Below are 26186 nucleotides of genomic sequence, written 5' to 3'. Positions count from 1 at the left end.
GGGACTCCAGGATCATGACCTGAGCCGAAACCACACACTTAACCAACTGAGCCACCCAGGTGCCCTAAAATATATTTTAACAGAGATGGCCAATAACAGAGAAATGCCTAAAATATACAATAAACATCAACTCATAAGAAAAAGCCAAATACCCAATAGAAAAGTAGACAGTGATATAAATGGGCAAAAGAAGGGAGTTGGAACAAATGAATGAATGCGCAGCAAACATGAGAAGAGGCTCAAAGTCACCAGAAGTCAACGAAGTGCAAATCTGAACCACAAAGAGGTACCACTCTACCCTTCAGATCACAAAAATAGAAAAAAAAAAAAACCTTAACACTTTATAGGTAGAGATGTGGTGAAAATGTTCTCTGCTACACTGCTGGTGGAAAGGTGAAGTATTCTGGCCTTTGAGGAAGCACAGTGGTAACTGCTATTAAAATGAAAATGGAATACCCTCCAGGTAGAATCCAAGATGATGGAAACTACATGAGACAAAGTATTGGTATTTTCAAAGACACTTGCTTTTTCCTCCTTATCTTCAAGGTTCTGTGAGCTAAGCGTTCAAATGATAGGTCCCCTGTTGGATTCTCCACCTGTTTATTCATCCTCAAAGAAGGGACTGACCAAGATGGGTGTTTGCTCCTCTGCCCTCCAGCGACGTTCTGTGCCCTTCTCAAGATCCACAGGAGGTTTGGACCAGTGCAGTAGCCTTCTGTCTGGTCTGCTCAGCCGACTGGATGCAGCACGCTGGAGTCAGCAGGAGCCCATGGAACATGCATATGACCAAGCCATCATCTCTTGGTTGTTCTTAAGTGCGACATTCCTAGTGGGGCCTTCATACTCTGTCCCCTGCCAAGCACTTGGGTCTCATCTCTCACCACCCTGAGCCTGTCCTCCACTGCCCACCACCCCTCTGGCCTTTCTTCACTTCCTGGACTCCACCAAGCTTTTGGTCCCTTGGTTCACTCAACCTCCAGCATTCTCCTTCACTTCCGTGGATGCCCCTTCTCCCTCTGGCCAGTCCTGAGAGAGAGCACCCCCGTTTCTCCTCCTCACCCCTGTGACCTTTCCTGGTCCTTTCTCATTCACCAGTAAATCATCATGTAACCCCATGTAGAAACTCCCGGCTGCCTCTGAGGCCAAGGCCGTGGCTCCTTGGAGCGGGGACCACACCTCTCCCACTGTAAGGATGTGGCCAAGTGCCTCCATGCACCAGAGGCGCCAGAGGCCCCAGCAGGTGGCCTTTGCCATCAGGGGTGCGGACTGCCAACCTGACTCTGTGTAGCCTGAAGGCACTGTCTCCCAGCAGCCCCAGGAGGACTGGGGGACATAGTCACAGCTACGGGACAACATGGCAAATGTGCAGCCTGCCTTCTTTAGCCACCCCCCCCACTTCCCGTCTTCTGTGGAGACCCCATGCTGGAATGAGACATGCTAGGACTTTCCGGGAACTCTCCCTGCAGCCTCGTGTGGGTGCTTCGAAGCTCCTGACCCTCCGGGTCTGGAAGGGGGGCTGGAATCACCTCTCCCCTCCCAGGCAGGCTCTGAGCAGTGGAAGTGGGGGGCCCCCCTGAAGCCCCAGCACTGCAGTCCTCCATGCCGTCCTGAGCCCCGCCAACTTGCCGTGGCAGCTTTACGACAGGGCAGCGGCCTCCACGGAGACGGAGCTCTGCTGAATGTCAATATCCTGGACAATTAGGAGGGAGATATTTCAAGAATCATATATGCAAACAGTCGAAAGGCAAATGGTTTTAATAATGACTTATTAAAAGGTTTTTCCCGGACTGAGAGTCCCATAGCACATAAAGCCCAAAGCACTTAGTGTAATGGATTTAAAGCATGTTCCTCGTGTGGCTCTCCCGATGGCCCTGCTGACACGGGCACGCTCCCCGGGGGTTTCTGCTCTGCTTTCTCTCTCAGTGGCCTGGGGTGCTCAGGGATGATGGCTGGGCCCTCGGTTCCCCTCGCTGCCTCTCCCTGTGGCCAGAAACGAAATGCAAGGATGCATTTCCGCAGCACGCGGTAAACGCGCGCCTCCTCCCAACCAGCTTGCCTAATCCTCGCCCTGTGGGTAACATCTGACATGATTTCAGTACCTCCTGTTCCTAATTTGAAAAGCAGATGAGAAAAACAGTTGAGATAATCTCTAAAAGCACAGCTAAAACCCTAAGTTAACCTCACCTTATTTCCGCCATCCTCCACATTTTTTTCCCCTCTGTAGGTGAATAGCCCTTGAGGAAAGCCTGCTCAGCTAACCTGGAGAAGGGCCGGGCTCCAGGAGGACGGGTCAGGGGAGGGGAGCTCGCAGCCTGGTGCAGGAGGCAGGCTTCCGGAGTGGGATGTAGGGGCAGGACCCCCCCGGGGCCTGGGGAGCACCCAGGGTCCCAGGAAGATTCCCACTGGCCAGTGAAGTGAGGGGACACATAGGGAACCAAGACTGGCCAGGACAAGAGGACAAGAAGGCAGCCAGTTCCAGGACTGAGAGTCCAGGCAGCACCTTGAACATAAAATGGGAGGCAAGTGGGAGGAAGGCCAGACGCCTGCCCAGCTGCCGTGTGCTGGGCCCGACGCTAATCGGAGCCCTGGTTCCACCCAGGCGGTGGAGCCCGGGTGACCCCAGCTGTGAGGGCACCCAGCACAACAGTCAGAAAGGGCAGGATTGCACAGCACCTGGGAGCACAGAATCCAGGCCCCATCCCACGCTGGAGGAAACCAAGGTCCAGATTCTGGGGGCATGCTCCCAGCTCTGCACCCAGGAGAGCCCACTCCACCAGGCCAAGCTGCATGAGGCCAGACAGGTTACCCAAGAAGCGAATTCCATAAAACACACATTGAAACCCATGTAAGTAGCCGAGGGCTCACTCCACCCCAAGCCAAAGAGGGAACTCTAAACCTGATTTATCTAAGGTTTTATGAAGTCAAGTTCAAGCCAGAAGCCCTCCAGGACCCCATCCACCCCATCCCTCAGCCTGTTCTTCCCCCTTCTGGAAGTACAGCCCATCCCCACCCACCCCACACACCCCACACACCCAGCCCAGGAGGACCCCCTCCTCAGAGAGGGCCCCCAACCAGTCCCTGGGCAACCATGGGGACCGACTGGGCAGGGGGTGTCCCCCAAACATGAGACTTCCAGTTTTAAAACCAGTAAAGTCCCAGACACACCAGAGTGAGCTGGTGACACTGCCCCGCTCCCAGGGGCCCTTTGGGAAGCCTACTCCGTGCACCCACAGAATGCTCTCCCTGTGCCTCCTGTTTCTGACCACCTTCCTCCTCAACCCAGAACCACCGATGTACAGACCAAAGCTCTTCCATGAGGCTGGGGGGCACCGAGCAAGGGTCTTGTCTTCCTGCAGGTCCTTGACATGGCCCCGCTTGCCTCGCAGCCTTCCCAAAAGCAGGAAACGGAACATGATAGAGACGTATTTTGTTAAGCACACATGCAGTTGAGGCCTCTTCCCACCTGGCATTCCACTGCGTCTGCCCCCAAAGAGCAGCTTTTAAGAGTTGACTTATGAACCACGAGGCCAGCATTGCAAGGGGCTCTCCTCCTGCGACAGCACCCAACGAGCCAGCATTCAGCCCCAGGCACAGGAAGGAACTCTGGGGGCGGGGGAAGCCTTTGTTGGGACTAGCTCAAACACCCCCACCCCCGTCCCCAGGACACAGCTACACGGACAGGCCTGCACCCTTCTCGGCCCCTGTCCCAGCTATGCGGGACAGCAGGGAGACACCTCCTGTGGGACCAGCTGCCAGCTGTCCTGTGCCCCCTGTGTCCTTTCCACAGGGACATTCTGGGCTGAACATCTTCCTTTCTCCCCTTCCCCTCCCGCCGTGCGCTTTTTTAAAAAAAGAGGGCAGCAGGGAAGGAAACAGAGAAGCAGAAAGTGCCAACCCACACCTGCCTTCTGCTGGGGGTCAGTCCTCTGAGAGAGAACCACGAGCAAAGCATCCCCCTGGGACGTGCCCGACAGTGGGGACCCTGGGACACAGCGAGAGATGCTGACCATCCCAGGACATCCTGGCTGGAGGCTGAGCAGAACCAGGGACTAGAGCTGTCACCACCCACTTTGCAAACTTCCTCTAATGCCCCTGTCCCTGGCAAGAGGCTGGAGACGAGGGGCTAGAAGGAACCCCTCTTCCCTGTCCTTGTCCTTTCTGACCCACCCTGCCCGGGGGCCACAAGCCGTCCTGGCCCAGGACCCCAAGGCTCAGCTGCTGATGGACTTGCTCCCACCCTGCGGACGCAGCCTGCCGCCTGTCCCGCCCTCACCACTCACACTTCTTCCCTCCGCCTTCCAGCTCCACGAGGTCACCAACATCTCTTGCAGCTGAGGTCCCTTTTCTTTTGTCTTGTCCTCCATCATTCCCCAGTTTAGTGGAATTCAGAAGAGGCAGCATGAACCCCCATGTCCAGTCCTGCGTCTGAAGCTGGAAGTCCTTCCCATTCACAAAAAGTCCTTTGTCAACGGTGACAGTTCCAGAATTTCTCTCAAGGGGTCTGAGGGCCAGCAGCTCCAGGGGTGGGGACAGAGGTTGCCGAGGGGGCCTGCCCTTATGCCACTCTTGCCTAGCAAGCAGGCCCTATCATATCTAGACCTTCTAGCAGGCAGGGGCCTGGCAAGTGACAGAGGCCCTCTCAGCCTGAATAACTGGAGAAGCATTCTTTTAAGGAACTATTTACAAAAATATAAGCAGGAAGTTTAAAGAAACCGGTTACGATAGCTCTGGAGCTGGCAACAGCTGGGGGATGCCGCCGTCGGCCCGGGTAGCTAGGGGGACCTGGAGAGAGGCCCCGCGTCCCAGCGGGGGTTCTTCCGAAGCAGAAGCCTAGGCAAAGCTCAGCGGAGGTGTTTATTGGGGAACAACTCTATGAGCGGCCGGAAGGTGAAGTGGCCCTGAGTCACAGACCTGACAAAGGCCATCTGTCCAGCCCTGCGGGGAGCTTGGAATAGGGGGTGTCCAAGGGACAGGCCTCCCCACCCACCTCGCAGTTCCCGGGGGGCGGGGCCTGCATACTGGGAGCTTGACCCTGGCAAGATGTCTTGCGGGTGTCGGTCATGTGCAACCCTGCAGGTGGACAGGTGGGAGCCACGTGCTGACCACGCCCCACTGCCAAGCAGCCGTCCTCCCTGGAGGGAAGGGGAGGGGAGGAGGGCATGGAGTCCCCCACCTGCTGCCCCCTTCTCCTACTCTTCCTCGGATGGCAGAAAGCAGGAAGCCCTGGGGGATGCACAACACTGAGCAGCCCAGGAAGGACGGAGTCCAGTGTGGGGGGACCTGAGGTAGTGGGTGGGTGGTGGGTGCCACGGCCCAGAGCAGGGCCTGTCCTCTGCACACTTGCAGCTTCCCTCCCTTATTACTGCCGCTGGCACTTGGAGGAGCTTGGGGAGCCTGAGGGACATTACAGGAGGCCGAAGCAGAGAGGAGCTCACACTCACCCTCACACAGATATAGACACACAACATACCACATTCTCAGCTCACACGTGCACACATGCACCGCGCACACACACATATACACACAACACACATACACACCACATTCACGCACCCGTGCACAAGCCATACGCATTTCGTTGCTATGATGCTTTTCCAGCTTTCTGCAGTATCTGTAGATGTTGGCGCCCTTAAGTATTCTATCCCTTCTTCAATTAATTTCATAACATATACTTTTCCAGAAAATTCTCTCTCCAGCCCCACTTTCAAACTCTTCGTGTAGAGCTGTAGGAATTATTCTCATCCCATGCTGGCTTCTCTGAGCCTGTTTTCATGGGGCACATCCATGTTTTCTTGTATTTTCCTTGATCAGCTGGCTAGTAATTTATTCTATTTTTCTAAAAAGTCAGACTGTGGTTTCATTTATCAATTCTATTACGTTCTGTTTTCTAAGTAGTTACTGCTGCTATTATCCCTTCATCCTGTTTCCTTGGGTTTGTTTGGGTTTTTTCCTTTTGAATAATTTCTTTAATTAATTTCTTTTGACAATTTCAAAACTGTAGACTTATCTTCTCAGGATAGTGCAAGCTACAGCCAATGAGCCCGCACGTGTAACCTTCCTCTCTCATTCTTTTCTAAATATTTTGTCATTGCTGACTTGATTTTTCTCCTTTATCCAGGAGATGATTGTTTTAATTTTGCAAGAAGTCCCTGCTCTGTTTCTAATTTGTTCTTTCATTTGTATTTTCACAACATCTGTAGTAGTATCTCGGCCATTTAGTATTTACAGGGGCCCTCGTCTGCTGCATACGGTTATGAGACTGACTTTTGGATTCATCTATTATTCACTTCCCTGATACCCTTCTGCGGAGGCTGACTTGTTGGGCACGGAGTGCAGAGACCAGTGGGCAGGGCTGGGGGTGGGGCAAGGAGGAGCACCTCTCGCAGGAGCAGGGGCATTTGCCCATCCACGGGGAAGGGAAGGCCAGACACTGCCTTTCTAAATGCTGAACCCCCTGCACAGAATTTCTGGGCGGGGGCGGGGGTGGTCTGGGTTCTGGAGCCTGGCCATCAGGACAACAAACTCTCCGTGGAGCCATCAGCCCCACTGAGCAGGGAAGGGAAACCGAAGGGTTTGCATCTACTGGAAAAGCAGGACTTGGCCTGCCACACCCCACCCCACCTCTGGGTCCTCCCCAGCACACCTGAAATAGAGAGACAGCAAGGGGGCTGTGGGGCCACACTCGGCAGAGGCCACTGACTCACAACAACTGGGGCTGCCAGACTTTGAGCAGACAGACCCAGCCTGAGCAGGGGCACTGGTATAGCAGGCAGGAAAGGACCAGGGCACTCCCCCCTTGGGGAAAACAAAATCGGATCTCAGGCATGCCACCAGTCTTAGCCAGTGGGCATCTCAGATGACTTTAACTTGACATGACCTTCTCTCTGTATAGCTCAGAGTAATTAATAACCCATCGAGCCCACTTCCCTTTGGTCCACACCATCAATCAAGGACTAAGAGATGATTGGTCGAGTTTCTCACAAATACATTTGTGACTGTTTCTTCTTGTAGCTTCGATCCTTTTTCAAATAAATACGGTTATCGTACTATCCACGATTTTAGGAAAACGTATAACTTTATTGTGTGTTGACCCTTCATGAGTATAAAGGAACCCTCCTGATGCAGTTTAATATTCTTGCTTTGAACTCAATTTTCCTGGTGTGAGCACACACTAGATCAGGGACTAGGGCAAAGCTTAGGTCCCAGTGGCCAACCACACTCACCACTGTTACTTGGACGGAATTTTATGTTTCATCAGGCTCGGCTCCCCGCTGGCCTTTCCTTCTTGAGTGATGCACATCTTCAGCTTACTATTGTGGTCCCCCTTCCAGTTGTAAGAACAGATCGCTAGTAACTGTTGTCGGACTAAGAACGCACACGCACGGGAAGTGAGTCCAAAGCCCGAATGGTAAACAGCACAGTAAGACGCAGCCCGGGCAGTGGGTTCAGAGCCCTGGCAGGCGCGTCCTCTCTGAGCTGTTAGAGACTGTCCCAGGTCCCTGCAGACATCCCTCTGGGAGCGTTCAATCATACCTTTATCTGCTGCCGTTTAGTGGGGGCTTGTGTGAACGGGATACGGAAGTAAGGGGTGTGCGGGTGTCTCTGTCTGGCGGAGGCAGACAAGTGGACGGGCACCACCTGGCCCTGAGCACCAGGGTGCCGTATACAGTGGCACCTGAGTGTGCAGGACACTGCTCCAACTGGTACCAGGATGCACGAGTACAAAGCATGGGCCCTGCCCAGTGTTGTGGGAACGGTAGGTTAGGTCACCACAGTTCAAGGCCAGAGTTTTCCCAGGTGAATGGTTGGTGGGGCTGGGGAGTTGGGCTTTCCAGGCAAAGGAGACGAGAGCACAGGCAGGGTCCCAGCAGTGGGTAGAGCCCCACTTAGGAGCGGTGGCCGTGGTCGGTCAGAACCGCTGGGCAGGGCACATGCCGGGGCTTCCCGGCCAGGTTACTATGCTATTTCGGACCCGTGAGATGCAGGGGCTTGACTATATGGTTTCTGAGACTTAATTCAGTTTCCCTTTTTTATCTTCAAACCTCTTTTCCTTCCCAGGGCTCCATAGGAAAGAGAGGTTTGGTTGGTCCCATTAGTGCAGGAGGCACACACAGTCCTGTCTTCAAACACACATTAGCGTGATAAAATGGCCACTTCCCTCAGCTCAACTCAGACCTTCCATGGCATGCGCTACCGGGCCACCTTCATTAGGCCCGTGTCAGGGTAGCCTTAGTCGATGCTCACGCCCAGCTGCCGGCCCTGCTGAGGAAACAACCCGACAACAGCTCGCCGCACTGTGCGCCCCCTCATGCCTCTCCCCACATTGGAGGGACGCACGCTCATGCCACATGCCACACACACACACACACGCCACACACACCTACACACACGCCACACACATACACACACCACACACACGTGCCACACACATGCCCACACCACACACATGCCACACCACACACACGCCACATGCACATACACACACACACACACATCACATATGAGACTCAGGAGATGGTCTTTCTTCAGGATTGTGCGCGGTGATGTGGCTTGAGCTACTGGTGGCCTCCCTGTGACCAGAGAGCCCTCGAGGACAATCCAACCGGGAGGCTGAGGGAAAGGGACAGAAAGGGTAAAGCATCCTTTGGCTCGAACCCAGTTCCCCCGTCTTGACTTCACACACACAGGAGCATGTGTGTCATGTGGGTGGGGGGCATTATGTGGGGGCATGCGGAGTGTGCGTATGGTGCAGGTGGGGGTTGTAGTGTGATTTCAGAGAAGGGGTGGGGGTGGTGTTTATGGGGTAATGTGGGGGCGGTGTGTGGGGTTTGTGTAAGGAGATGGGCGTGGAGTGAGACACGTTGTGGGAGGGGCTAAGGCACCTGCTGCCTGGGTCACCTGTGCAGGTCCCAGGCCAATGGGAAGCCCAAGAACCTGAGGCCTGGCCAGATGCTCTCTGTCCGGCCCTAAGCAGAGTCGTGCTTCCCCACACTCTGGGGGTGAGGACAGAGAGTGTGGGGCAGAGCAGGGCAGTGGCTCGGGCGCCCCTGGCTCCATGTGACTCTCGTGGGGAACAGCACCCAGTGTCTGCTGGGGCTCGAAGTGCCAGGGGAAGCAGGTGGGAGCTGCAAGTTAAAGTCACATTCTGGAGTCCTCAGGCTCTGGACTTCAAACAAGCACCTTCCCAACACCTCTGTCTTTGACCTGCTTGGAGCCACATTTCCCATGCCCACAGGGGATTAGGGGGGGCCCTTAGATCTCCCTCAAGCCTGCAGTGCCAGCGCCTTCGCCCCATCCATCAGAGATGAAACCACCAAGGGGGCACTCCGAGGAGACAGGACATCCTGGAGCTTGGCCACAAAAGAATCCCTGAGACTCCAGTAAGGGAAAAACCGGGGCCGGGGAGAGAGGGAACAGGAAAGAGAAGCTGCTTCCAGAAGGAATAAATTTGTGCATGTGCTTTGATCCTGCTCTGATTTTTATTTGTTTTAGCCACATCCTTTTCACTGCACCACTCAGTTCAAGGTGCTTTAAATTAGATGGAGCTAGGAAATACCCTTCCCCAGGCCCACCCCTTCCCTGCGCACAGGCTGTGGTCTTCCGTCAGTGTGAGATGGATAATCACGCCATGCTCAAATGTAACTGGAACAGATTGAGGCAAATAAATAAACTCAAAAGCACCACATGCATTTGGAATGCCCTTTGCCGTGGTTTCCTAACACGCCGGCAGAGAGCTAAGTCTCAAGGCAAACAAAAGTGGCAGTATTTACCCAGCTTTGATTTGGGGCATGGTAAGAGCCCCTGACTGATAGATCGCAGCCGACTGAATTTGCGCACAAATCAGTCTGTGTTATCACACATCTGTCTTCCCTTCTCTGCATTCCTTCCTCCCCTGGATTCATCACCATCCTTCTCCCTGTCTTTAATGGGCCTGTCCAGATGTCACAGTGCCCTGAGAGCAGAGAGATGGGGACGTGAGAAGTGAGCCTAGAACATCTGATCAAAAACGCGAACGAGTACCAGCCCGGCCGCTCCATTTTGGCTCAGCAGTCAGGAGAGACCCGTCTACTGACAACTTGCTCGCTGGTACTCTAGTTAAAGAGACCGAAGCCTCGGGGCACCTGTCAGGGAGGCCCTGAAGTGAATCTCTTATCTTTTAACACCTTTCTCTGCAAACCTCACTCCTTCGAGCAGTCATCAGTCATCAGTCGTCTGGCCTTGGAGTCCTCACCTACGCTCCAGGGAGCCATCTTGTCCATTTCTGCCTCATGGAAACTCACACAGCAGCTCTGCCCCGCCCCCAACTGCTGGGGGCTGCTGGGATGGCCTCAAGGTCATCAGCCCCAGCCCAGAGGTGACGCTTCATTGGGCCAAGATGATGAAAGCTGATGACGCAGTAAGCACCCGATAGCTAAAGGCTTTGAAGAATATCCATTCTTGGTGATGAACAGAAAGACCCCTTAACTTTAAATATGTACAGTTATAAATAATATCCTGATCATGTTTTTCTCGTGATTCCATTAGCTTCACATGATGAACTGAGAGCTTGCCATGCTTCTGGCAAAGTTGCTACAGCCTGACACCCCGGGGGTGTATGTCTCTCTCTTTGCTCTCTTTGGAGACTCTTTGGCTACTGAGTGTGCATTCTCCCTGCCTGTAACATGGCCCCACTTTCCTGGTAGGGAATCAGCCTCTCCCCTGTTGCCTGTGGTCTGTCGGGAGGTGTATTGGTCAGGGTTCTCCAGAGACCCAACAGGATGTATATATACAGAGAGCTTTATTTTAAGGAATTGGCTCATGTAATTGCAGAGGTGCGAGTCCAAAATCCACAGGGTAGACCAGCAGGCTGGAGACCAGAGAAGGGCACAGCTGAGTCCCAAAGGCTGTCTGCTGACAGAATTCCTCTTTGCTCAGGGGAGTTCAGTCTCTGTTCAGTTCAGGGGTTCAGCCAATTGGATGAGGCCTACCCACACTATGGAAGGCAAGCTGCTTCACTCAGAATCCACCGATTTAAATATTAATCTCATCCAAAAACACCTTCGTGGAAGTATTTAGATTAAGACTTGAACAAATATCTGAGCACCATGGCCCAGTCTAGTTGACACACAAAATTAATCATGACGGGGTAACCCCAGGCAACCGGCTTCCATTACAGAAGTAGCACGGTGTGGCATGCACCCTCACTCGAGCTACAGGAGCTGAAGGGTGGGTGTGGGGTCCACGCCCTCCCCTAACACCATGCTGTAGCACTTCCTGCCTCCTGCTTCCCAGCCTCTCGAGACCCCTTGACTTCTATTCATTCCACACCTGGCACCCAGTCCTCAGTGGATTCCAAGAGCATCTCACCTCTCCCCGCAACAGACACACTCAATATCCTTCCAATAAAACCACTTGGGATGGAGCCCAGTCCTTGAAGGTAATTCTCAAGAGTTGTTTTCCATTTATTCCTACACGTCTCTTTTGAATTCTTTCTTCTTAGGTCAATGCTAATTTACAATTCCCAAGAAAATCATCCATCTCATCTGAGGTTTTATTGTATTAGGATAGAGTTTGGGGCAGGGACAGTAGTGCCCATAAATATTCAGCCTGCTCCCCACCCTGCCCCACACCCACGCAGGGTCACATGACTGGTCTGACCAATGGCCTTTGAGCATATGTGCTATGGGCCAACATATAGAAGAGCCCATGTGTCATTCTCCAGGGGTCTCTTCCCTGCTATCCTATCCCAGAGGGTAGAATCTCAGTCAGCTTGGGTCTCTGGCTTTCTGGGTGGAGCAGAGTCCCTGCTGACCTACAGAGACATGCAACTTGAAGAAGAAATGTATCCGTACGGTGTTAAACCTTTGAGACACTACTGTTGGTTCTAGCTTGTTCTTAAGATCAATTATTTGTATATCCTGCCTAAAAATATCCTCTCCTCATGAAGAACACAAAAATAGGGGCACCTGGGTGGCTTAGTGGGTTAAGCCTCTGCCTTTGGCTCAGGTCATGATCTCAGGGTCCTGGGATCCAGCCCCACGTTGGGCTCTCTGCTCAGCAGGGAGCCTGCTCCCCCACCCACCCACCTGCTTCTCTACTTGTGATCTCTGTCAAATAAATAAATAAAATCTTTAAAAACACACAAAAATATTCTCCTTTACCTCCTTCTGAAAATATTCAGTCTTCCTCGCTTACACCAAATCTTTAATCCAGCTGGAATTTCTTTTACGAATGGAATAGAGGGTGTATTACTTTTTAGATAACATTATTTCCCCTGCGGATAACCAGTTATCCAAAATCTTGTATTCCATTTTCCCTACTCATTTGAAATGCCACCCTTATCAAATGCTAAATTCCTCCGTATCAAGGATTCCATCTCCGGCTCTCTGCATTGGTGACTATGAACTAACTAGAATTAGCAGGTTGTTGGATATGTTTAGGGAAGTTGCTTGTCACCCAGTCACACTTGGGTCAGTGTCTACTCTGGACACACAGGATGAAAGGGCCAGGAACCTTATTCTAGGTGAACATGTCTAAGAAGGATGAAGTTATCAGAAAGCTTGCAGCAAATAAACTAGAGATCGGGATGCACATGAACCAAAAGTCTTCCTAAGGAAGGTCAAAGGGATTTGCCAAATCCACTTGAAGAACAAAAAGTGAGAGCTTTCTGATGAAGAGTGCAACAGAGGGCAGGGACACAAGCTCCTCAGGAGCCCATCCACCTTGTACCCAGCTCTGGGATGGAGACAGAATCTTAGAGGCAGTGTTCTTGATGCCAGGACAGCCCTTGAGACCGGTGAAGTAGAAAATGCCAGATAAGACCCACTCTGCTCTCAGGCACATCCGGGATGCTAACTGAGACCTGGCCCCTGGTCCAGCTTATAGGCCTGGGCACAGGAGGAACACCAGCAACTGCAGCCATGGTCCTCCTGTATCAAAGGAATAATCCAGTCGAGCAGTTCACAACATCAAGGATGGACAACCCGGCTCCTCCTGGTTCTGTCTTTTCTTCGTTAGAATACAACTCCTTCTGACAAAAGAGCTGGAAGAGCCCCTGATGGAAGAGGCAGCAGGAAATGTGGATAGTGCACTGGGGTTTCTACCTCTCTCTGAGTTCCTGGGAGTTTCCTGCTGGGATGGCGGGTCTTCCCCATTCCAGCTCACACCCTCCTGGAAGGCATCTTGCTCCGCTAAACCCAGGGCGATCCCCGGCCCAGACAGGCTTGAGTGCCATTGATAAGATGTGGTTTCAGGCCCTACTTCTTGTCTCCCCAGCTGCAGCACCTTCTACTGGTTGGGTCTTCAAGGATAGGACACGGTGACCATTTTCACCTAAGCCATCAAGCCCATCATATACCCAGGAACCTGGGCAGCTGGCTCCTTGGGTTCACCCGTCCAATCAAGCCAGAGAACACATAACTCCCATCCGTCTGCCTTCCTCTGCCACACAGCCTTCCCACGGAGGGCTGGGTCCATGAGCAGCCTTAGCGTCCCAGGTCATCTGTCACTCGAGCCAGCCAAAAGAACCGCCAAGAAAGGGAAGCTCTTGCCAGCATTAGAGGTGGGAAGTGATGAGATCCAAACTGTATTTCAGGGAAATATGCTCTCAAAGAAAGGATCTGGACCAAGCTGGGTAATTCATTTGCTTGAGATTTCAGAAAACAAAGGGTTCTGGAAAGTCCAAGCATTGGTTGTCAGGAAGGTTTGGATTTCAACCTCAGCTCTGCCTCTGAGCTGCATGACCTCCAACAACTAGCCAACCTTCTCCCACCACTAGCTGTTTCTCCTGGAGAATAGTGGCGAACACCCATGTGAGCCGGGTGGTACAGGGCTGTGCCCCTGAGTGGGTGGGCCAAGCCTGATACATGGCAGGCGCTCAGTCAGTGGCCCTGTATGTGTGGGCAGAAGCTGTGGCCCATCATGGGGGTTTCCTGCCACTCCTGGTTAGAGGGATCCATTGTGGGAGCAATCAGTGTCAAGTGTTGTAAACAAGGAGGCCCTCTCCACTTACCCCAGCTTCCCGAGAATGGGAGGTCCCTTCTCTTTGATTTTAAGACCTCAGCGTGAAGAATCATGTGCTGTGCAAACTCATCACTGCAAAGCCCTCCAGAAACTGTCGATCTAGGGCTGAACAAGAGAAAGAGAGGCCTCTCTTGTCCACAGTAAGACCCCGCACTGTGCCCCCAACATGCTGAGTGTGGCCATGTGGGGGTACCCTGTGAGCAGGTCCATCTCATCTACCCACAAGGGGAGTCTGCAGTGCTCTGGAGCCGGCTTTCCTTAGCCTGGATCATTACAGACACAGGTCAGCCCAGGACCCTGGCCAGATTGCCACAACCCTGCCGGAGACCCTCATTAGCCCTGGGGCCCGGGGGACCCAGCCGGCCCAGAGCTGCCCCTGAGGTTCCCTGTGACGGCATCAGAGACAGAGAAATGTGAGAGCCAACAAAGCAGCGGGCACCTCAGTGGGTGCTGTGAAGGCCACCACCCTCCCAGGCAACAGAGAAAGGGGCCCGCTGCCAGGCCAGTGCTGCCGACGCTGAGACAGATGCCGCCCCTTGCCTTGGCTGTGGGAAGCCACAGGCCAGAGTTTGGGAATCAGCACTGGGGACCTGCGCCCCTCCCCAACTCTCTCCTAAGCAGGGCTATTAAAACCCCTTCTGGCCTCCAGATGCACGCCTGCAAGCTATTTCCCTTTTGTTATTTCAAGCTCAGGGCCTTGATCTTTTGCCACTTTGGAAGAAGCAGAGAAACAAAGAGGTCTGGTGCCGTTGCTTAATAGCAAGGCAGGCTTTCCAGCTCAGGCCAGCATTCATACTCAAGGTGCCGACCACTGAGCCATTGCTTCGGGGGCGGGGCGGAGGCAGGGGGATGTGGCAGGAGCATGAGCTCGGATGTGCTTCCAAGAGCACTCAGCAACTCTCCCCTGCTGCCTGCAGGCCTGCACTCACCAGAGGGAGCAGGTCCACCCTGTTGTCTCCCTTCTTGCAGTGGCTGCTGGAAGACAAGAGGTGAAGGATGAAGCTTCTGATGTCAACAAAAGCCCAGAAGGGCTGGGCTCCTGCATCCTTAACCCTGCTTTACTCGTCCAGTCAAAGGTGCAGGATGCCCTGCGGCACTGTGTTAGCTGGTAACCTTTCCTTGGCATTTTAGGAAGAGCACTCAATGACGAGTCCGCAGACCTTCACTCTGACTCTAGGTGAGCAGTGCCTGTGTTTGTCTTGTTGGCTGCCTGGACCCTGGCTCTGAAACAGAGCTGGGCCCTGAAGGGGACCCAGAAGATAGTTGCTGAGTGATGGAAATTCCAGCTCTGCCATGGGGAGCCCACGCAAGCCTGGACATCTCATCCTTTCCCTTGCTCATGTATTCATGCTCTCGGCAAGCACACTCAGAGCCTGTCCTGATTACAACAGGAGGGGCAACCCACCTGGAAAGTGTGAGGCACACACTAGCTGGGGTCTCCGGCTGGACAGAGGCCACTGCCTGAAACTGCCATGAGGGGCCTGCGGCAGATGGCAGGTGGAGGCAGCTATGAGAGCCAATAGGGAGGAATAAACAGGATTCAGGTTACCTGGGACAAGTGACAGCCACACCCTCAGGTCCGTCCACACCAAGTTACAGAGCAGGTGGGGGAAGGGCTCAGTGTGGTTGGTTCAGGAAGTGACTGAAACAGGTGGTAGGGTGCCAGGCAGAGGGCAGGTGGTGTCTGGAGATCAGGAAGGTGGTCTGGGCTGGAGTCTGGGACCTGAAGCCACATAAATGTGGGACAGTAGAGGCTGGAGATGGGGGGAGTCCAGAGAAGCATCCGTATCCTGGGGCAGGTGGAGGGGAGGGCTAAGAAATAAAAAGTAGGCAGAATGTCAGGTGGGGGTCTTGGGACTGGCTTCTCCTGCCCTAGGGAAATAAAGTCACCTCTAGGACCCCTGCTCTTGTAGGAGGGGAAGGTCCCAAGACAAAGGGACAAAAGTCCCACCCTCATCATAGACTGGTCCCCACAAACACTCTTCCCCACTTTGGTCCCTGCAAACCTGCTCCTCATCCCACATTCTCCTGGCCCTGGGGCCTCAGGCTGTGGCCACATCTTCCTGATCCCGTAGAAATGTGAGCCTGTGCAGTGAGAGCCACAGAAAAATATCTTTCTTCCTAGATGTCTTTGTTTTCCACAAGATGCCATTACTCTTAGATCAAAAAAGGACAGAGCACCAGGCTGGAGAGTGAAATATGGACTAGAGAGTGGGCCAAGTTTCAGCTCTGCTTCTAGGTCAGCAGTGACATCTTCTCTTGGCCTCATTCTCTTCTGGATGACTGACAGAATGTCTGTGTGCCCCCACAGAGGGTCAGACAAATACCAGTTGGGTATGAAAAGGAATGTTTTATTCATGGTCAGCATAAGGTGAGCATAAAAGATTGTATCATTGTTATCCACATCATCACACCCCTGTCATCACACCACCACCACCATCACCATCATCACCACTATCATCATCATCACCATTACCACCAGCCCCACCAGCACCATCATCACCACTATCACCATCACCACCATCACTACCATCATCACCATCGCCACCATCCCATCACTAACACCACCACCACCATCACCACCATCTCCACCATCCCATCACTAACGCCATCACTAACACCACCACCACCATCACCACCATCACCACTATCACCATCACCACCACCACCATCATCACCATCACCACCATCCCATCACTAACACCATCACTAACACCACCACCACCATCACCACCATCACCACTATCACCATCACCACCATCATCACCACCATTTTTACCATCACCACCATCACCATCATCACCACCATCACTGCCATCATCACCACCATCACCACCATCTCTATCACCACTATCATCATCACTGCCATAACCATCACCATCATCATCATATGCATCATGACCATCACCACCACCACTACCACCATCATCATGAAATTCACCACCACCATCACTATCATCATCACCAACACCATCATCAATCCTGCACATGAAGTCCTGCCACCATCTCATCCTGCCAAGTGGTCTTCCTGTGGCAGAAAACACATACAACCATCTGAGTCAGCCCACCCCATTAATGGACAATTTTGCTAACAGGAAGTACTTTGCCTTTTTATTTGTTTGTTTCAGTTGTAACCAGTCTCACGTTCCCATTAACAAAAAAAAACAACAACAAAAATCAACATCCCTCCTTCAGGTGACATTTTTAAAATATTTTAAGATAATCATTGCCTATTTTATCCCAAACCAAATAATTTCTTCAACCATTCCATTTCAACTTGTAAATCCCAATCCCACCATTTTGAGATAATTATTCCTAGTGTTTTTGTCATGTGTTTCTTATGTTATTATATAATATATATATATATATATATTTACCAGTCAAGCCATAAGATTCATCTTATGACTTGTCTTTTTCATGTGATGGATAAGCCACATGTTCACGAAATGTCCCTCTAAAATAACATCCTTCTCCTCTTTCCAAAAGTCTGACAGTCTCCCCTGCTCCTTATTCTCAGTGGTTTCTGAAAAGTCATTGGAAGAGAACCACCAGACCCTCCACTCCTAATATGTACCCCTCACCGGTGTCTACATCCATACCCTGGGCCTTCCCACCTGTCCATGCTTTTCCCCCTGGTCACCCCCAGCCCGGGCCTAAGAGCCCTCAGCACACCTCTCCAGGGTTGGTCTCTTTTTCTTTTTTTTTTAAGATTTTATTTATTTATCTGACAGAGAGAGATCGCAAGTAGGCAGAGAGGCAAGGCAGGCAGAGAGAGAGAGAGAGGGAAGCAGGATCCCCGCTGAGCAGAGAGCCCAATGTGGGACTCAATCCCAGGACCCCGAGATCATGACCTGAGCCGAAGGCAGTAGCTCAACCCACTGAGCCACACAGGTGCCCCCAGGGTTGGTCTCTTGATAGGTCCCCTTTCTCTCCTTCAGTCCTTCCCATTGCTGTCACTCCCTGCAGCATGAAAGCACGAGGTGGTTTCCCCTCTCCGACCCTCTTCCTCCACCAGCACCCTCAACCCATGGCATCACGCCTCTTTACAGCAAATGCTGTGGATGGCTGTCAGTACTCAATGTCTCCAGACTGTCCTTCACTACAATCAGACTTCAACCCCTCCACACACCCAGACAGCTCTTATCAACGTCACCAGATTAGCTGTTAACAAGTCACTGGATTTGTGGATGATTAGTAATTATTAATAATTCCTGGCTTTTATCTTACTCTATCACTATGAGGATGAGGAACAGCAACCCAGAACAGTGCCAGCATTTGAATCTAAGCAAAGGTGAGGGGAAATGAGCAAGAAGGGCGGGGGTGGCCGACCTCATACCCTCTCCGCCACCCCATCTCCACCTGGCTCTCTTTGTGAGCTGGGAGGAGTTGGGTACACAACGTACAAAGTCCCTGTACTGGGACTTTTCGAACATGTCCCTGCAGAAAAGAAAGAAGAGAAGAGAGAAGGTCATGGAGCCCCGGTCCAGCTGTATCACCTACGTTTGAACCAACTGACCATACCAGTTAACTGTTCCCAGCCTGAGTTTCCCCAAATGGTTATCATGAGAATCAGAAGAGACGCTAGGACTGCCTGGTACAGAGCCTGCCCCCAGAAGGGCCCTGCAAATGTGCTTGTCCCTGTGGGCTCTGCAGTGAAAGGGCAGGCTCCGATGAAGGGGGAACATGGGGAAAGCGTTCGCTGCTGCTGGAGTCACCTTGGAGGCCTGGGGTTGCCCTTAGTTGGGCCCCTAGAGGACAGGTGAGCAGGACAAGCCAAAAGTGGCCTGGGCAGAGCCTTCCTGTGACCCTTCTCCAGGGACCCAGCCAGCCTCCATTACCTATCAAGTCAGCCTCTTAAAATGGGAACAGACTCACCCAGGAGAGGAAGGAAAACCTGGGTGAGGGAGGACAGGCTCCAGCATGGGAAGGGAAGGGGCTGGAGAGCAGGCTTTCAGTCCATCCCCGCCAAATGGGTCCATTTGCCCACCTGGGCCTTGCCTTCTGATCTTTGACATCAGGCCAGGCTGGACATGGTCCCATAGGCCAGAAGTTGTACGCACATGCCTGTGTGCAAGGGGAGTGGGGAGGGTATGTACACACCCCTGGGAAGACCCCACAGGATCCAGCGCTGGTAACTGAACAGGAACATCAGATTCAATGGCCCAGCCACTGTGGCGGGTGCAGCCTCCCCTCTCTGGGTGGGGCAGGGGTCCTCAGAGAGCAGATGCAATCCCAGAGCCAGGAGGGACCCCTGCAGGATGGTGGGAACACCCCGACTTCTCCTTCGCTCCCTCTGCATAAGAGAGGCTGTAGGACATTGCCCAAATGCTGCTGATTGAGGAATAGCTGACAGAGGCCCAGGGTGAAGATTAAAGCCATGGGTTAGCGCTGTAGGAACAGCTCCTGATAGGTCAGATCTCAAAGTTGGACGTTTAATTAATGAATCCCTCCAAGTAAAAGTAAATAGAGAGATGACCCAGCTCAGCCCCATACCACAGAGGGGGTCAGGAAGAAGTTGAAATCTGCCCCACACATGGTGAGGCCCGGAATGTGTGTGGGTCTGCGTGTCTGTGCGAGTGCGTGTCTGTGTAAGTAAATACATCGATGTGTGTGTGAAATGTGTTTTAACATTAAGAACTCGGACTCTCCATTTTCCTTGGGAGGCGGAAGCTCTCAGAGTGAAAATCAGATGCAGGTCCAGGCACGATGGAAAGTCCAAGTCTGATTAAAGCAAGCCTCCTGCCTCTCCTCACTGGGGACTTAGGTGACCCCCGCAGATTTGAAGCAGCTTCTGCAGCCTTCGTATGTTTAGGAGGAGCTAACCATTATCCCGTCAAGTACAAACCATGAACAGTATATGTTTCCATTTAAACCTCCTGAGTCTAAGAGGGTATTTCATTCCATGAAAAACCATTGAAATCATGCAGAATTATGAGGAAACAGCCTATTGATTCATGTCAGTCCTTCCTGAACCTCTGACAAGATGAGAATTCTTTCCCGATGAGTCTCCAACTCCAAAGCTGGATGGATGTTTTGACAAAGCAAGAGTTTTGATGTGAGAGAATTGCCATCATTTGGACTAAGAGACATGCCTGCCCCATGAATGGACCAAGGAGATCTTCCATTGATTAGCCTCGACAAATTCCAGGGGCTGAAGCAGAGTTTCGCTGCATCCTGGAGAGCCAAAGAAAAATGGCACAATAACGCACATTTATCAAAATACCATACGTTCTTATACAAATCACATCCCAAAACACCTTCTCTCTTATTCACTTACAGAAAAAAATGAAGATAAATATCAAAGACTCTGAAATCAGGAAAAGCCACAGCCCCATGATGGATGCTCTGGAGGAAACCAGCTGAGGGTGTGGAAAGAAGGCTCCTGACAAAACCCCCGGGCCTCGGCTGTGGGAGACACCACAGGACTCAGGCATACAGGACAGTAATTTTTGCTCTCACTGATTTGGGACAAACAGGAAACCCACATGAAACTGCTCACTCCAAGATGAGCAAATGCAAGAAAGCCATCACCTTAACCTATGAAAAAATTCAAAATCAAAAAATCAAAAAACAGCAAGAAAGCAGACGAAGAGACTTCAAAACACTTACTGCTTCATATTCTCAAGTAAATGAAAGAAAACATGCAAAAATATGTACATCAGAAAAAAATATGTATCTCTAGTACCTTTTTTCATGTCCTATATATACATATATATAGTCATTGGGTTTCATAAACACTGTGCTTGTATTATGTTACTTAATCCTTAAGTATTATTTCCATTTTACAGATTAGGAAACTGAGGCCAAAGACGTTAACTGATAATTATAAAAACAATAAACGTAAATGGGACAAATTCACTGCTCCTGTTTCTATTTTCTGTATAACAAATCACCTCAAACTTTAGTGGTGTAAAAGCCATTTTATTCTGTAGCTCAGGAATCAGGGCAGGAACAGAGTGGATAACTCATTCGGGTTCTACAGCGTCTGCAACCTCAGCCACTGTGGCTCAAAAAGCGGGAGATGGCAGCGACAGCCCAACTGGAGCCTCAGTTAGTCTTGATGTGGCCCCAGAACAGGCAAGGGTTATGGAAATGACTTACCTAACCAGTTTGTGGGATGAGAAGACTGGAACTATTTGGAGCTAATTATGGACTGAATGTCTGTGTCCCACCCTAAAACTCGCATGTTGAAGCCCTAACCCCCAGCATGGCTGTATCCGGATATGGGGCATCTAAGGAAGTAATAAAAGGTTAAATGAGGAATTTGAGACCCTGATACAATAGGAGTAGTGTCCTTATAAAATGAGACACCAGAGAGCTTGCAACCCCCCTCCCTCTCTCTTTCCCATGTAAGGACAAGGGCAGCTGTCTGCAAGCCAGGAAGAGAGTCCTCACCAGAAACTGACCATGATGACACCTTGACCTCAGACTTTCAGTCTCTGGAACTGTGAGAAAATATATCTTTGTTGCTTAAGCCATCCAGTCTGTGAAATTTTGTTATGGCAGCCCAACTAGACTCATATGGGGCTTGTCAGCACTTCTCTCTCTTCAGGTGGCTTCTCCACATGGCTAGTTTGGACTTCCTTACAGTATAGTGGTCTCAGAGGAGTTGGATTGCTTACAAAGTGGCTGTCCCCTCTGACCTCCCCCCAAACAAACATTCTAAGATACCAAAGAAAAAGCAGACAAGTTTCTTCCAACCTGACTTTAGACATCATGTAGCACCAATTTTCCTGTGTTCTGTTACCCAAAATAGTCACAGGGCCTATCCAGATTCAACAAAAATCAATAGAAGGAGGACTATAAACCTTATCTCTCTTTTTTTAAGATTTTATTTATTTATTTGACAGACAGAAAGATCACAGGTAGGCAGAGAGGCAGGCAGAGAGAGAGGGGGAAGCAGGCCCCCCACTGAGCAGAGAGCCCGATGTGGGGCTTGATCCCAGGACCCTGAGATCATGACCTGAGCCAAAAGCAGAGGCTTAACCCACTGAGCCACCCAGGCTCCCCATAAACCTTATCTCTTGATAGGAGGGGTGTCAAACAATTTGTGGCTATCTTTAGCCCACCATGTTAACATTTTAGAGCAAAAGAATAACTCAAAAATCAGGAAAGACTGCATATTTTTGTTCAGCTGAAGAAAATAAACACATTCCCAAATTACCAATGTGTCAAAGAAGGAATCAAAGGGAAATTAGTAAATATTTTGAGATGAATGAAAATGAGAACACAACATACCAAAATTTAAAGGATGCAGCTAAAGCAGTGGTTAGATATAAATATAAATGCCTATATTTAGATTAAATATAAATGCCTATATTTAGAGGAAAGATCTTCGGTTATAGGTGGGGTCTGTGAGGAGTGAGTAAAATGGATGAAGGTGGTCAAATGATATAAACTTCCAGTTATAAGATATCTAAGTCCTAGGGATATAATGGACAGCATGAGGACTATAGAAACTAATTCTGCATTGTATATTTGAAAGTTACTAAGAGAGTAGACCTTTTTTTTTTAAAGATTTTATTTATTTGAGAGAGAGAGATCATATGTAGGCAGAAAGGCAAGCAGGGGGGTGGTGAAGCAGGCTGCCCACGGAGCAGAGAGCCCAATGTGGGGCTCAATTCCAGGACCCTGAGATCATGACCTGAGCTGAAGGCAGAGGCTTAACCCACTGAGCCACCCAGAGTAGATCTTGAAAGCTCTCACCACAAGAAAAAATGTTTATAAATATGTGTGGTTACAGGTGTTAATTTAACTTATTGTGGTGCTCATTTTGCAATATACACAAATATAAAATCATTATATTGTACACCTAAAACTAATACAATGTTATATATCAATTATATCTCAATCTAAATAAAAAAGAAATATCTCAAATCAATATCTAACCTTCCACCTAGAGATGCTGGAAAAACAAGAGCAAACTAAAGCTGAAACAAGCAGAAGGAGGGAAATAAAATGATTAGAGTAGAAAATAATGAAATTGAAAAGAGAAAAACAAAAGAGAATATCAATGAAACAAAAACCTGGTTCTTTGAAAAGATCAACAAATTTGACAAACCTTTAGCTAAACTAATCAAAATGAAGACTCAAATTACTAGAATCATAAATGAAAAAGGAGACATACTAACCCTACAGAAATAACAAAACATTATAAAGGAACTATTGGGGGAGCCTGGGTGCCTCAGTGGGTTAAAGCCACTGCCTTTGGCTCAGGTCACGGTCTCAGGGTCCTGGGATCAAGCCCTGCATCAGGCTCTCTGCTCGGCAGGGAGCCTGCTTTCCCCCCTCTCTCTGCCTGCCTCTCTGCCTACTTGTGATTTCTCTGTCTGTCAAATAAATTTTTTAAAAAAAATTTTTAATAAATAAATAAACTATTGTGTGCCATGAATTATGCATACAATATGCATATATTGTATAATATATATTATGAATAACCACATACCAAAAAACTATATAACTTAGATGAATTAGACAAATTCCTAGAAAGACACGAACTATGAAAATTAACTTAAAAGGAAATAGACAGCCTGATAGACCTATAGCAAGTGAAGAGACAGAAAAAGTAATCAAAAACTACCTACGAAGAAAACAATGCTCAGGCCCAGAGACTTCACCACTGAATTCTACCAAACATTTATAGATAAATGAACACTAATTCCTCACATACTCTTCCAAAAAAATAAAAGAGGGAGAATACTTCTCAATGACCTATGATACCAACACTGGAAAATCACGAGAATAGAGAACTACAGACCAATATCTTATATAAATGTGGATGACAAAAATCATCAATAAAATACTAGCAGACCAAATCTAGCAACATATAAAAGCATCACACAACATAACCAAGTTGGATTTGTCCCAGGAATTCAAGGTTGGTTCAACATCTGAAAATCAGTTAATATAATACACCCTATCAATAGAATAAAAAGCAAAAATCACAGGATCATTTCAATAGATGCAGAGAAAGCACTTGACAAATTCCAACACCCTTTTGTGATTTAAAAAAAAAGTCAACAAAACAAAACAAAGGAACTTCCTCAAGCTAGTAAAATGAATCTACAAAAAGCCCACAGCTAAATTCACATGTGAAGGTGAAAGATTAGGTGTTTTCTCTATAGGATCAGGAATCAGCAAAGGTGTTTGTGCTGTTTCTTTTTTTTTAAGATTTTAATTATTTATTTGAGAGACAGAGAGTGAGAGTAAAAGAGCACAATCAGGGGAAGGGGCAGAGGGAGAGGCAGACCCCTAGCTGAGCAGGGAGCCTGATGCCGGGCTCGATCCCAGAACCCTGGGATCATGACCTGAGCCAAAAGCAGATCCTTAACCAACTGAGCCATCTGGGAACCCCTCACCATTTCTTTTCAACATTGTACTAGAAATTCTAGTGCCACCTTGACAGATTAAAGATGGGCACAAATTCTTTGACATTCCTTCCACCAAGTCATCTATAAATAGAGATAGTTTTACTTATTCCTCTCCAACCTGGATGCCTTCTATTTATTGATTTCCCAACTGGCTGTCAGTCCTCTTTACACTTTCCTTTTGGCCCCCTCCAGCAATCATGGGTCCAGTCCTTACAGCTCTCTGACTTCTTGGAAAAAGCACAAGATCTACCAAGAAACAAAGACCTCAGTCCTATAACCACAGGCACTGAAGCAGGACACCAACCTAAATGAGCTTGGAAGCAGATTGTTCCCAGAAGAGCCCAAGCAGGTCTACATCTTCACTGTGGATGCTGAGCAGAGAACCCAACTAAGCCGAGTCAGATCTCCAACCTAGAAAACTGTGAGCTCACAGCCAGAAGCCATTAAGCTAAGGCTGTGATGATTTGCTGCGGCAGCAACAGATAACTAATACAAACTCTCCCCCTGTGACTACTGATGATCTCCTTTAAGACCCTGCATGCTGCATCAAAGTAGGGGAAAGAAAAGCTCATGTAGGCCTCAGGTATGGCATTCCTGCTTCTTTAGGAAAACACCTTTCATGGGCCTGTGTGGCTCCAGGACAAAGCATGGAAGAGTGAAGACAAAAAAGCAAGAAGTTAATCCGCATGGTAAAGTGGACACCAGTGGACCCCCGATCACTCACCTGGAGGGTATTTCCTCCCTATGCTTCTGTTGCTTTGTTTCATCCAAACCTTCTGGAACTTTGGGGCACACAACAGCCCTTAAATGTTTTGAGGATAGTAAGTAAAGGAATGCTGTCCATTTCAATCCCTGCCTTAAAGGCACAACAGTGCAGGAAATAAACCAGCGAGCAAGCTATCCAAAGTCAACTGAGACAGGTGAAGACTCCCAGCAGACTACAAGGGGCTCAGAACTTCAAGACAGTTTATTTGGGTTTCAAAGGAGTGACCCCAGAAGCTGAAGAACTTTGGAAAATCCAGGAGCAGGTTATTTGGGTCATTTTTTTTTTCAGCTTGTTCTTGCTTTAAGATTGTTTTTTCTTAGTAACTTCCCGTTCTACGGATATAATCTTTTTCATTCTCTCTGAGATTAATAATATAATTCTTTTTTTTAAGATTTTATTTATTTGACAGACAGAAATCACAGGTAGGCAGAGAGGGGAAGAAGCAGGCTCCCCACCGAGAAGAGAGCCCAATACGGGGCTCAATTCCAGAACCCTGGGATCATGACCGGAGCCCAAGGCAGAGGCTTTAACCCAATGAGCCACCCAGGTGCCCCACTAATATAATTCTTTTAATTTCAATTTTTAAATTGAATATAACTTAACTAATTAGAATATTTCATTGTAATTGTAATTTAATTTAAACATTTTTGATGTTCCCTAAGTTGTGTCTACTTTTCTCAGAGCCGACTGCTCTGTCTGTGATCTCCATACTGAGTCTTCCATCCTATAGGTCTCCCTCAATGTCAGCTATCCTGGGTTTGGTCCTAGACACCTGATCAGTGGACTATGGCAGAGAAAGCTGAGTGGCAGAGAAAGCTTCATCATCATGGAGAGCACCCACGGGCCTTGCCACAGGCTCCTGAGCACGGGGCAGGCCTCAGCTGGACAGAGCTGCCTTCCTTCCCTTTGTTCCTTTGGTGTCCGACGGGTGACTCGAGCCCCTCCAGCGGTGCTGTTTCTCCCTTGCTCCCACTTCCCACATGAGGGTCCCCTCCTCAAAGACTGAATATGGGATCCCCAAGTCAGTCTTTATGCAAAGGGGACGTCTC

The sequence above is a fragment of the Neovison vison genome, chromosome 3, assembly GCF_020171115.1.
Source record: "Neovison vison isolate M4711 chromosome 3, ASM_NN_V1, whole genome shotgun sequence".
In the NCBI taxonomy this organism is placed as follows: domain Eukaryota; kingdom Metazoa; phylum Chordata; class Mammalia; order Carnivora; family Mustelidae; genus Neogale; species Neogale vison.
Note: the sequence above shows the minus strand (reverse complement) of the source record.